Genomic DNA, 13585 nt, shown 5'->3' with positions numbered 1-13585 from the left:
TGGCATTATGAGTTTATTCTCCCGTCCAAACGCGCGTGCTGGTGTTCTTAGTTCTTATGTTGCGTTTTTTTCCTTCGTGTGCCTTAAGTGGGTGGTGAAGAACGGCGAAAAATAGCCACCAGTCGAACGTCGAGCTAAAGGCGTGAATTGTGTGAAAAGTGGTCTTCGGTTGAATTTTCACCGCTATTTCCGGATGAGGTTCAAATAAGGATCGTGAGATTGGTTTTGCGTTTCTTGGAATTGAGTATAACTTGTGTTGTACAAAGAGTAGGAAATCGTATCAACAAACACAAGTCCCATATTGTCTAGTGGTTAGGATATCCGGCTCTCACCCGGAAGGCCCGGGTTCGATTCCCGGTATGGGAAACTATTTTTGTCCAATTTTTTTTGTATCGGTTTGTTGCAATAATATGGTATATGGCTGATTAACCTCAATATGGGGTCCAGGAGGAGTCATTTTCCGGGTAAGAGAGTGTTTCATTAAGAAGATTAATGGAGATGTCAGGTGAGTTCTATAGGATATGAAATATTTTTGTTCCAGATCTTGCTATAGCGTAGTTGAATAACTCTTCAAATTTATCTGGAATTTTCGAATATTATTCTTTAGATATGTAACAGAAGTTTTCGTTCACTTTGACAACTAAGCGGATGTAGCATTGTTCAGCATCCCCTCAACATTGAATCGGTATTATCCAATTGTAATAAAGCAAAATGAATAAAATATGAAAGAAAAATACCAGTTGTACGACTTTTGCAATAAAACTACTATGAGTAGGATAAGCCAACAAATTTTTGGGTAGCTCTTTTGAAGATAAACAATATAAACTATCCGAAACTATCAACCAACACTTTGTTTCATTCTGCGGATTGGTTGTTAACTAGACAGCACATACGTTGTTATTTTTGGTGCAGGGAATGAACGTCGTTTCTCTCCACAAGATCCTAGCTTCTCACTCCCTTCTATACTGCTCTCAACTAAACGCGAATCCTATCTCCCTGGGAATGCCTTGGCGTTTTACTTTACTTGCAAACATTCCGACTCTGAAGATGCACGATTTACAGCATACTTTGGATTCTATAGACAAACCACTGGCCCATTGGAGAAATTCTTCGCGAATTCTGAAACATTCCCAACCATACCAGTTTCTGCGAGCGCGAGAGTATATGCGCTCATGAAAGAGGTTTCACCCGAAGGCTCACTGGGGGAAAATGTGACCACATTAATTTGCCTTTTGTAGGATTTTTTTTGTTATTTCAGCTTTGGGAGAACCCAAATTAAGTGCCTATATATATTTTTTTTTCATCTCGAACAGCGGGAAGATGATGTCCAGTGGCGCTTTCCAGCCAGCCCAGACAAATTTCTGCTGTCGACAGTTGTCTGCCTATGTAGCCCACGCTCGTGAGGAAAAATGACTATGAAAAATCTCATTAAAAATTCTAAATATACAAGGCTGTGAACAGAGGCATCATCCTGCTGCAGCCAGACGTCGTGCTCGGAATAAATCACATAATTAACAGCATCGCCTTGTCTCTCCGGCTCCCGCTGATGGCGAGGATGGGATTGAATGCAAAGAGTGCAACGTGGACTACATATGAGGCCTATGTTTGCTTCTAATAATAACTGAATGCTGCGGATGTGTCGTCACGCTGAGGAGGAGAAGACAGGCTCAATATGACCGGTCGCGACCCACGATTCCTGGGATCAAGAGGGCGCATTGTTTAAGGCTGTTGCATAATGGAAAGCTTTTGGTACGGTGTCATCACTTTAAAACGATGTTTGCAGGCGGTTTTCTGGTCGCGATTTGGTTTGTTGTTTTTCGGAAGGCGCGAATGGATTCTAGAGTCTGCACTCAAAGCCTTTTTGACGTAGGACTACGTCTTTCATTTCTTTACTGGGGTGTAAGTTCAAAGTTTCGAAAACGAAAGCGTTACGCCGGAGAACGAGATTTTGAGCGTTAATAGCTCTTAAACAACTAAACGAAATGGTATGATAAACACTCCATTCGAAAGATAAAATATCTACGCGTGATATGCTTGTTAATTTTTGATCAAAATACTTGTTTAAAAGCCCTAAAATTGCTTTCAAAACAGGCTATTGAGATCACACCAATCGGTATATAAGCAAGTGTTCCGCTCGGAAATCCATTCAGTTATGATTGCGCGACGATTGTGGTACGATCGCTGGAATGGATGGATGCTTCCCTAACACAGACTTCGAAACCATGGAGCCTATGGGAATCGGCATAGCAAATTATATGCAAGCAACAGTAACGTTTGTATTCGTTTGCGTTTCTGGAAATCGGAATGTTTCCCTAACACAGACCTCTAAATCATGGAGCTTATAGAAATCGACATAGCAAATTAGATGTAAGCAGCGGGAACGTTTGTACTCGTTTGCGTTTTTGCAAATTGGAATTTTTCCCTAACAAAGATTTCAAAACCATGGAGCCAGGGGAAATCGGCATTGCAAAATAGATGCAAACTACGGGTACTTTTGTACTCGCTTGCATTTTAGCAAACCGGAATGTGTTTTCCCAATACAGATTCCGAAACCAAGAAGTTGGAGGAATCGGCATTGCAGATACGTTCAAGTCGGCAATACTTTTATACCCGCATGTATTTTTACACTCCGGAATTCGTTTTGCTAACACGGTCTACAAAAGCGGGTACAAATGCAACGCTTTGGCTCGATTATTCAAGACCGCATTGGAAGATATCTCTTCATGTTACCTGCTCACTGAACTTCTACGCATACCGTTTGATGATTAGGCAAAATGTTGATAACTATTTGTTGCTATAACTACTACCATAATGCATGAATTGACTTCAATTGGGATTTGTTTGCAATTCAATTCGTGAATAGTTTCATTCATTCACTAGCTTAATCAATTATTTAATCAACACATACAAAAGCGCAGCGGCGATATCGTACCCAATGTGGAACATCCGAGGTGGGATTATTGCTAATTGAAGAAATACAATTGCCTAAGCCGACGCCGACGGCAGTCCTACGTCAACCTTGCGGTTATATCATAGGTATAATCCATCCATAGTTTTTTTTTTGTTAGAGATGCTGTCCTAATAACTCGAAATATTCCCGGGATTGTATATGACGTTGCACACATTTTTTTTAATCCAAAATATATATCTTTTTAAGGTTCATATGGCGTCAGCCTGCGGGGGCCGGGAGTTCAATATTTCGACAATGTTTGCATTATAACTATGTTAGTAATATGTAACCGGTTACTCGCGGTTGGCTCGAGGTTAGTATTACAAGTGTTTTCGTAATTGTGATGTTGCTGTCTCCAATGCTCTGTAAGTGTGCCCGACACGGGATACTTCCTATTGGGATGTAGCTGACCATTATTCAGCAACACCCCCTAATCTGTACCTTATATCTAGCGTGGTGCGTCTTCTCGACTCGAGGAATCCAGGATAGAATGGTCTCTAGCCGGCACAAACATCAGCTCGTGTAGAGTTGTCATGAGCGGTACAACCTTTGGCTCTTGTTGAATGATCAGTGGACTGCACAACCTTTGGCCCGTGTATCTGTAAAGAGTGTGTGTATGTATTGCCGCGACTAAGTAAAAGTTTATCGTTTGGATAGGAGGGATATGAAACGGGGACACAACTCAGGAAACATCATTAAACGTTGACATCGGCGTTTCTGAGGAACAGGTATAGATGAAGCAGAAGATCAGGATCACGGCTACCTAAGATAACCCGAACGGGGATATCCGATTGACTACCTTTTGCTCTCAGCGCTCTAGAGAGCTGAGAGCGAGCAGCATGGAACCGGATACACGATCAGACAGTATGCTCGATGTCGTGGTAGCCATCGCCACAATCACAATGATTGTTTGCTGCGAGCCTAATGCGATAGAGATGCGCGTTTAGGTTGTAGTGATTGGACATAAACCGAGATATTACGCGAATGAAATCACGACCTACATTAAATCCCTTAAACCAAACTCTCGTCGAGACCTTAGGGATAATCGTGTGTAACCAACGACCAAACTCATCTTCACTCCACATGCGCTGCCAACTAACGAATGTGTGCTTACGAGAAATGTGAAAAAATTCGTTATAAGCAATTTGCCTTCCAAAAAGTGTGTCTTCTTAGCTAGCGAGTCTGCTTTCTCATTCCCCGGAATCGAGCAATGAGAGGGAACCCATGCTAAGGTAATCTTGAATAATTTTTCAACCAAAACACTCAATAGATGTCTTATTTTTGTTAGGAAATAAGATGAGCGTTTATCAACTTTCGTTGAGCGGATTGCCTCTATTGAGCTGAGACTGTGTTTCAATGATCCCTAGAGCATAGTATATCGCATCCATTTCAGCGACATACACGGAACAAGGATCTTTGAGTTTGAAAGAGGCACTGGAATTTTCATTGAAGATGCCGGAGCCAGTGGACCCGTTTATGAATGAACCGTCAGTAAAGAACATTTTATCAGATCTAACTTTCCCATATTCTGCCGAAAATATCGGCGGAATAGAATCGGAGCGTAGATGATCTGGGATTCCATGGATTTTTTGTCGCATGGACAGATAAAAAATGACAGAGGAATTTCAAAAGTATGGGAAGCAAACTTGGTTGGAGATGCCCGGTGCATGCACTTCATGGGTAAGGTACTCATTCTCTACGATGTTTTCAAAAACTTTGTACATGTGTAGGCGGCTGATAATGACCTTTTTTATCAAAAAAGCATAACTCGAAATCCAGCTGTCCGATTGGAAAATGTTGTTTGAACAAGTTTCTAGAATATCAATGAACTTTTCAAGAAAAAAATAGTTACACAGCAAACAAAACATACTCGTCTAGGCGATACATATCAAGACACCTTTTACGATTTTTTATAACAGTCCGGCTGAAAAGTTCAAAAGGTTGATGTTTAGATGGCGTCTCTTGTAAAAATCTACTTGACTATCATCTTTCAATGGATATGTGTCAGCAGTTGATAGCAATCGGTCGATTAGTTCTCGAGTTATAGCATTGAGAGTGAAGCAACTTTTATTATTGTGAAAAAAAAATGGAAAAATCACAAATCAATGAAAACGATGGCAAAATTGCATGAATTGGGCTTCGAATTGCTTCCGCACCCACCATATTCTCCAGACATGGCCCCTAGCGACTATTTTCTGTTCGCAGGCCTGAAGAGAATGCTCGCTGGCAACAAATTTAAGACCCATGATGAAGTGATTACCGAAACTGAGGCCTATTTTGAGGAAAAACCGAAAGAGTACTATAAACATGATATCGAAAAGTTGCAAGATATCTAGAATCGCTGTAGCGCCGTCGGAGGCAATTATGTTGAATAATAAAATTGAACTTTGCAAAAAGAAACTAGTTTTACTGTGTTACCTTATAAACTTTTCAACCGAACTGTTAGTTCGTTCTCCGTGTTCTCACCACCTTGGTCTGATCGCTTTTGGCTTACTTACAAACTGGATTTTCATTAAGGTTACGTACTCCATTATCTTCTCCGGAACTTCTTCCTTCTTGTGCGACAGATACATAGAATCAGCTGTAGTCGTCGATGAAGGTCATAAGATACCAACAACTGGATACCGATATGTGCTCCACAGTACCATTAACACCATCGGTGTGCACATGATCGAGCACAGTACATGATTTCCTCCAGCTCTAATGTCAGCTCATCGTCGTACCGGCTCTTCAACGCCGTCGTGTGCGTGTCGAGAAAATCAGGGAGGCTCCTAAGGACCAGCGCAACCATCAGAGGTTCGCCGAGATCCAATCCGGCGCACGACAGCTTTGCAAACAGCTTGTAAAAGTTACACTGCATGTCATCCCCGTCCTTATATGTCTTGTCCTTTTTAGTACCGCAGTGATTAGTGATCCTTTTTAGTACCGCAACCTTCGAGCAGATGGACATCTTTTCGTGGTGCTTCTTAAAGTTGTATGAAGCTTCCTTGACCGTCTCCCTTCTTGTCGTGTATCAAGGCATGTTGCTGATCCACAACGAGCAGCGCAATGGTCGCTCTCGCTTTGCGATCTGCTCCCTTCCATACGCCCGTCATCGGATCCGGGGGTGGATCCTCGATAAAATTCCTTCGGTCCTCACGAGTCAGAAGCATTTCCGCCTTGAATTTCCACCCCGAATAATTGGAACAGTTCTGCTTCACGATCGAAACCTTGCTTCCTTTCATGGCGTTTCCAGAAACATCCAGGCTTGACCGCACCGAAAAAAATTGGAAAATGCTGTGATCTGGGCCCGTAACCTATTGGGTTATTCGGTAGGCAAGTAAACTTCAACTAAACTGATTGGCGGTTGACTAAAGAGTAATTTTATTGCACACTTCAATCTTTACTTCTGCTTCGATTCTTTCTGTTGATGTTGCTGCTTTGTAAACGCTCAAACAGCTCAACTCATACAAATGAAACACAAATTTTTAATTCTCTAGAGAATTAATCAAGCAAATGAAACGAAATTTGCCGTATGGAGGTTTTAAGATACAATAAATGATTCTATGGTGGTTAGATACCCCTTCCCCCTGTCATAGGGAGCGCTGCCATACAAATGAAACACAATTTTTTGCATTACTCGAGAATTCGTCACGCTGGTTTAATTAGGCATATGGAAACATTAGGGTGCAATAAATGTCTCTATGGTGGTTAGATACCCCTCCCTCCTCTCTTTAAATAATAATAATAATAATGAAGGTCCCGCCTCATTCCCCTACATAGGTTTGAGTTGGTCGTTTATCTAGTTGATAATTAATTATAGTTGATAATATAATAATACATAACCAGTTTTACAAATAAAACAAATTGCAGATATGAAATCACCTCTTTGTGATATCGGTATTTCACTTAGCTTCGTCTATTCAGAAGTTTCTTCGGACATGTTTGTAAGAAGTCACAGCAAATCTTTCAGTTCAGTCAAATCTCAAGAAGAAACGCTTGCTGTCCCGTCAAGCTATCCCATAGCATCTTCTGAGTTCACTGTAGGTTACAGTGAACTGCCAAAATTGTCAGACTATTAACTCTTCAGATTAATCGAACATTTGACCCGTTGGATGAATTTCAGGTTGTAGCCTATCCCTTCATTCTGACGGTTGTCTGCTTGTTCCTTCAGAAATAGCTATTGAGCCTTCTTTACTTGACAACAGTCGTTCCTTCGATCTTAAACGAACCCCAATCATAGATGTGCTTCTTTTTAACGAAACTAACATATCCCATTGTGCTCCCTTGGCCGAGTGGTTAGCGTCATAACTAACATGCCGGGTGTTTGGGTTCGATTCCCGTTCTGGTCGGGGGAATTTTTCGTCAAAGAAATTTCCTCCGACTTGCACTGTGATCACGCGTATTCTAGAGGTTGCCACTCAGAATGCATTCAAGGCGTGTTATTTGGCATAGAAATCTCAACTAAGTACTAATAAAAATGACGCAAGTAATACTACGTTGAGACGGCGAAGTTCCTCTAGGAACGTTAGTGCCATTGAAGAAGAAGAAGAAGAAGAACATATCCAATTCCACAATAAGAACAAACTCTACCATGTTCCAATCGCTATCACAATTCATATTTCTCATGGCTGCATTACCGCGCGCGTGCTCAATCTTATGTAGACTACTTTCTATTTTCTTTTATTTTTTTTTTCTCTTTTCATTTCTATAAACATACAAAAACTACTTCATCATCATTGGGACGAAGATGGCAGTTCATTCTTTCATACACATACACAAACACAATTCGTTAAAAACAACTTCGTTCATTACAATTTAACCATTTATATTACATTTTTGATATGCGAAATACACTGTCGTTTAAAATCCACTAATGTGGTTGCTCTTTTAATGTGCCTAGGCATCATATTGAAATAAGTTACACCTTTAAAAATTAGGGAGTTCTGTGACACTCTACTTAAGAAGTTAGGTGTTCGTTCTTCGTCTGCATTTCTGGTATTATATCTATGAATATCACTTCCTCTTTCAATTCGATCACAAAAATATCGAGGCAGCAATCCATTTATAATTTTGAAAACGAACACCATAGTTAAATATACAATCTTTTGCTTCACAGATAGCCATTGAACCGTGTTTAGCATGAAAGCTGAGGAAGTGAATCTATTACAACGCAAAATTATGCGCATTACTTTATTTTGTAAACGTTGTAGCCTCAACATTTGTGTTTCGTTAGCAAGAAAAGGAATGGATGAACAGAAGTCTATGTGTGGCGATATTATTGATTTATATAATTGAATTTTACTCGAAATTGTCAACTCATTTCTTAAACGGCACATGATACCGTATTTTTTTGCAATTTTTTTGATGACATTATCTATGTGAGACTTAAAAAGCAGTTTGTCATCTATAGTAACACCAAGATACTTTATCTCTCTAACGCGATCAAGTGTCTCGCCATTTATCTCTACCAAGCACTCGGTGTTATAATATCTCGAAGAAAATACCATGTACTTGGTTTTTCCAACATTTAGTTTTAACTGCTTATAATTCAACCAAATACTAAGACAATGCAATTCTCCATTTAAGTGCAATGCTGCGGATTCCAATTTTCTAGCTGCTATGAACAGAATTGTATCGTCCGCAAATAAATTTATATCGCAAAAACGTAAGACTCGTTTCATGTCATTTATGTACATTACGAATAAAATAGGCCCCAACACGCTTCCTTGTGGAACACCGAACGTACTAGCTATTGGTTCAGAAACAGAATTAGCAAAAACAGTTCTCTGTATTCGATTACTCAAATAACTTTCAAACCATTTGAATTAGAGATGGGCGAGCGCTCACGAGCCGCTCATTTGAGCTGGTACGTCAGAAAGAGCGTACGATCCACGGTTCTTTAAAAATGAGCCGCGGCTCTCAAATGAACGGCTCTTATATGTACGGCTCTTGAATGAACCACAGTTCAAAAAAGACCCACGGTTCTTTTATGAGCCGTGGCCCTTTTTGAGCCGCGGTACATTTAAGAGCCGTTCATTTGAGAACCACGGTTCAAAAAAGCACTGCGGTTCATAAAAGAACCGTGTTTCTTTTAAGAGTCGGCTTCTTGATGAAGAAGCGTGAATCGTACGCTCGTTATGACGAACCGTGGCTTGCGGCAGTGCGGAAGAAATATATGTTTCCCAAGCGGTTTCATTTAACTGTTTGTATGTTTGTAAATTTTGGCGGATTACATATTTTCTCGAAACCCCATAAATATGGGTATCTAATGAAAGGACTTGGCTAGTAGGTCACAGTTATTTATGCAAAATGGAAATCCAAAATCGTGCTCCCGTGGCCGAGTGGTTAGCTTCCCACATTATCATGCCGGGGGTTCGGGTTCGATTCCTGTTCTGGCCGGGGGATTTTTCGTCAAAGAAATTTCTTCCGACATGCACTGTGGTCACGCGTATTCTAGAGCTTGCTACTCCAGAGTACATTCAAGGCGTGTTTTCTGGCATACAAATCTCAACTAAGTACTACTAATAAAAATGACGCAAGTAATACCTACGTTGAGAAGGCCAAAGTTCAACTGGGAACGTTAGTGCCATCCAAGAAGAAGAAATCCAGTATGGCGGACGTTACAAAATGACAGAAAACTAATTTCGTCAAAATCCCATCAATATGGGTATCAAATAAAAGGGCTTGCCTAGAAGATCACAGTTATTTACGAAAAATATAAATCCAAAATGGCCGCCACCTCAAAATGGCGAAATATGTATTTTTTTTTCAAAACCCCCTCAATATGGGTATCTAATTAAAGGACTTGACTAGTAGAACACAGTTATTTATGTAAAATGGAAATCCAAGATGGTTGCCGTTACAAAATGGCAAACAACTAATTTTGTCAAAACCACATCGATATGGGTATCAAATGGGCTTGATTAGTAGATCACAGTAATTTATGATAAATATAAATCCAAAATGGCGGCCACCCCAAAATGGCGAAATATGTATTTTTTTCAAAAACCACTCAATATGGGTATCTAATGAAAGGACTTGACTAGTAGAACACAGTTATTTATGTAAAATGGAAATCCAAGATGGTTGCCGTTACAAAATGGCAAACAACTAATTTTGTCAAAACCCCATCGATATGGGTATCAAATGGGCTTGACTAGTAAATCACAGTTATTTATGATAAATCCAACCCGCATATGGGTATCGAATAAAATGATTAGACTAATATAATACAGTCAATCATGAAAACATTCTATTCGGAATATTTTAAAAACGTTTGGGATATATTGATTTCGGAGCTGGTATAGCGATCTACAAATCTTGAGTCAGACGAATTAGTAGCCTAACAAATACTGCTAGATCCTCGCTTCAAGCAACAAGGTTTTGGGGATAACAGAAAGTACAACTATGCAAACTAGTCGTTGATGAGGATGCTAAAAATGACATCCATAGAATACACACCTACGAAACTACCACAAATCGTTGGTGATGAAGCGCTGTCATCTGTATGGGAGGAGTTTGAGGCATTGGTTGGCAATCTTCGATCCTCACATGATCCAAAAGCTGCTGCAACATCTATTGTAGATAAACATTTAGCGGAACCACATTTGCTGAGACTAAGCGACCCTTGTGGTATAGTGGAATGAGAGGAAATCTATTCGCGGTTCTATCTTTTTTTTTTTGAAAATATTATATATTCCGGCGACTTCAGTACCATGTGAGCGAGTTTTTCCGAAAGCTAGTCAAGTTTGCAGTGAAAGATGTAGTAGACTTTCATCAGATAACATTGAAAAGATAATGTTTATAAATAAAAAAAAATTAAGAAGATGATTGTGATGGGAATATATCAGAGAAAACCTTCAGTAAAGTTATATTTTTACTTTTCTCTGCACTGATTATTATTTTAAACCTTATTTTTTACGTGTTCCATTCTTTACATATCCGAATAAACCATTTCTTTAAAAGAGCCGTCGAGCCGCTCAAATGAGCTGGCTCTTTTCATTGAGCGCACCGCTCTGAGCCGCTCACTGAAATGAACCGTTTTGCCCATCTCTAAATTGAATGCCGAACCCTCTAAACCAAAGCGCCGCAGAGACTGTAACAACAAGGGCCTGGAAATAGTTTCAAATGCGCGTTTCAAATCCAAAAACACGGCAACGACCGCTTCTGTGTTCTCGATATATTCCTTCCACTTAGCTAACACCAAAGTCAAGGCGGTTTCACAGGAATGTGATTCCCGATATCCCGATTGCTTTGGTGCTTGTAATGATTTATTATTCAAGTAGTTCACCAGCTGGACTTTAACGACTAATTCCAGCAGTTTTTCTATAGTGTGCAACATATTGATAGGACGAAACTCTTCGGATTTAATCGTCCCAGCAATTTTTTGTATTGGAACCACTAACGATTCCTTCCAAACTTTGGGCACGTGCCCAGTTCTTAATGAATCATTTATCAGGTCCAGCAGGGAATGTCCAATAACATGAAAGCAATCTTGAACAACTTTTGCATTGACGTCATCAATACCAACCGACTTTTCTAGTGCAAAACAAATTCTTTTAAGGTCCACAAAAGTTATTGGGTGAGAACAATCCAGTTTACATCCACTGGCCGTCGGCTGTACTATTTCGTCAGGTTCACTTACCAAATCGATACTTTTATTAATAAGTGAAACACTGTCAACGAAATAAGAATTGAACTTATTGGCTATTAGGTTTTCTGGTGTTATAACTGAGTTCTCGAAAGTTATGGATCGCGGGCAACTGTTTTTAGATTTCATCAAACTTTTTAAAATTTTCCACAACTGTTTGCTATTATTTTTGTTCTGATCGATCTTTCTCTGGATATGATCTGTTCTGGCTTTTTTCAACGATCTCTCTTAGGGGGGCTGCCATACAAATGAAGCACAAATTTCTGCATTACTCGAGAATTAATCAAGCAAAATAAACCAAATTTGGCATGTAACGTAACGGAGAAACATGTTATTTGCAAGTGGTTGAAAAATCTTGAACAAGAGTTGTGTCTGAAAATAATCTGATATTATAATATGATAGAAAACGTGGATGTGATAACGAAAAATAAACTTTGGGCGGGACGAAGTTTGCCGGGTCAGCTAGTTTCCAATAAAAACTTACATGTCATGTTCACATTCGAATACAATCTATATATATATATATATATATATATATATATATATATATATATATATATATATATATATATATATATATATATATATATATATATATAATATATATAAATATATATATATATATATATATATATATATATATATATATATATATATATATATATATATATATATATATATATATATATTTAAAGGGATTCTGTCTGTCTGTCTGTCTGTCTATCTGATTCTTATGGACTCGAGAATTACTGGACCGATCGACATGAAAATTGATATGTGGGGGTTTTTGGGGCCGGGGATGGTTCTTATGATAGATTGAGACTCCTCCCCCCTCTCTAAGGGGGGGAGGGGGTGTTCGTTTGCCATACAAATGAAACATAAATTTCTGCATTACTCGAGAATTAATCAAGCAAACGAAGCCAAATTTGGCATGTGGAGGTTTTAGGGTACAATAAATGTTTCTATGGTGGTTAGACATTCCTTCCTCCTCTCTAAGGGGAACTGCCATACCAATGAAGCATAAATTTCTGCATAACTCGAAAACTAATAAAGCAAATAGAGCCAGATTTGTCATGTGGATATTTTAAGGTGCGATGAATGTTTCTATGGTGGCTTAAAACTCCTCCCCCTCTCTAAACAGGGTGGGGGAATGAATCATTCCATACTAATGAAGCAAATGGAATCAAACCTGGCATATAGAGGTTTTAGGGATCGATAAACGTTTCTATGGTGGTTCGATACTCCTCCCCTCTTTCCAAGAGGGGGCTGTCATACAAATAAATTTATCCATAACTAAAGAATTAATCAAGCAAATAGAACCAAATTTGGCATGTGCAGGTTTTAGGGAGCAAGAAACCTTTCTATGATGATTAGACATTCGTCCCCCTCTCTAAGGGAGGGCTGTCATACAAGTAAAGCACAAATTCTGCATAATTCGAAAACTAATCAATCAAATGGAGCCAAATTTGGCATGTGGAGGTTTTAGGGTACAATACATTTTTCTATAGTGGTTACATATCCATACATGTCCATGCAAATAAAAAAAAATCTTCATAACTCATGAACTAATCAAGCAAACGGAAACAAATTTGGCATATGGAGAATTTAGGGGGCAATAATTGTTTCTATGCGTAACAGCCTCACAATCCGATCGGCCTGGGTTCAATCCCAGCTGGCGTCGTTGGGATTTTCTGAGGCGAAAAATCTCTGGTTACGTCTTCCTTCGGAGCGGAAGTAAAAGAAGTTGGCCCGGCTCATGAGTTGTTGAGTCTGATAGGTAGGAACAGGTGGAGTCGCCTCCCTGATGTCGGTGATTGGCACTAAAGTGGCGGAAATAGGCCGACGAAAAATAAGCGAAGATAAAAAAAAAAAAAAATTGTTTCTATGGTGGTTTGACAATCCTTCCCCCTCTTTAAAGGCAAGGGGGCTACCAACTAAAAAAACACAAGCTTCTACATAACTCGAGAACTAATCAAGCAAATGAGGTGAAATTTGAGATTTGA

General features: G+C 39.4%; 1 non-coding gene across 1 annotated transcript; it reads left to right on the top strand.

The window, feature by feature from the left end:
* The first annotated feature begins 294 nt into the window (after positions 1-294).
* Trnae-cuc (transfer RNA glutamic acid (anticodon CUC)) lies at positions 295-366 on the top strand. The gene has a single exon. It is a non-coding gene; the product is annotated as a tRNA-Glu (tRNA).
* Positions 367-13585: the final 13219 nt, after the last annotated feature.

The sequence above is a fragment of the Toxorhynchites rutilus genome, chromosome 3 (genome assembly GCF_029784135.1).
Source record: "Toxorhynchites rutilus septentrionalis strain SRP chromosome 3, ASM2978413v1, whole genome shotgun sequence".
In the NCBI taxonomy this organism is placed as follows: Eukaryota; Metazoa; Arthropoda; class Insecta; order Diptera; family Culicidae; genus Toxorhynchites; species Toxorhynchites rutilus.
Note: the sequence above shows the minus strand (reverse complement) of the source record. Positions and strands in the feature narration are given on the sequence as shown.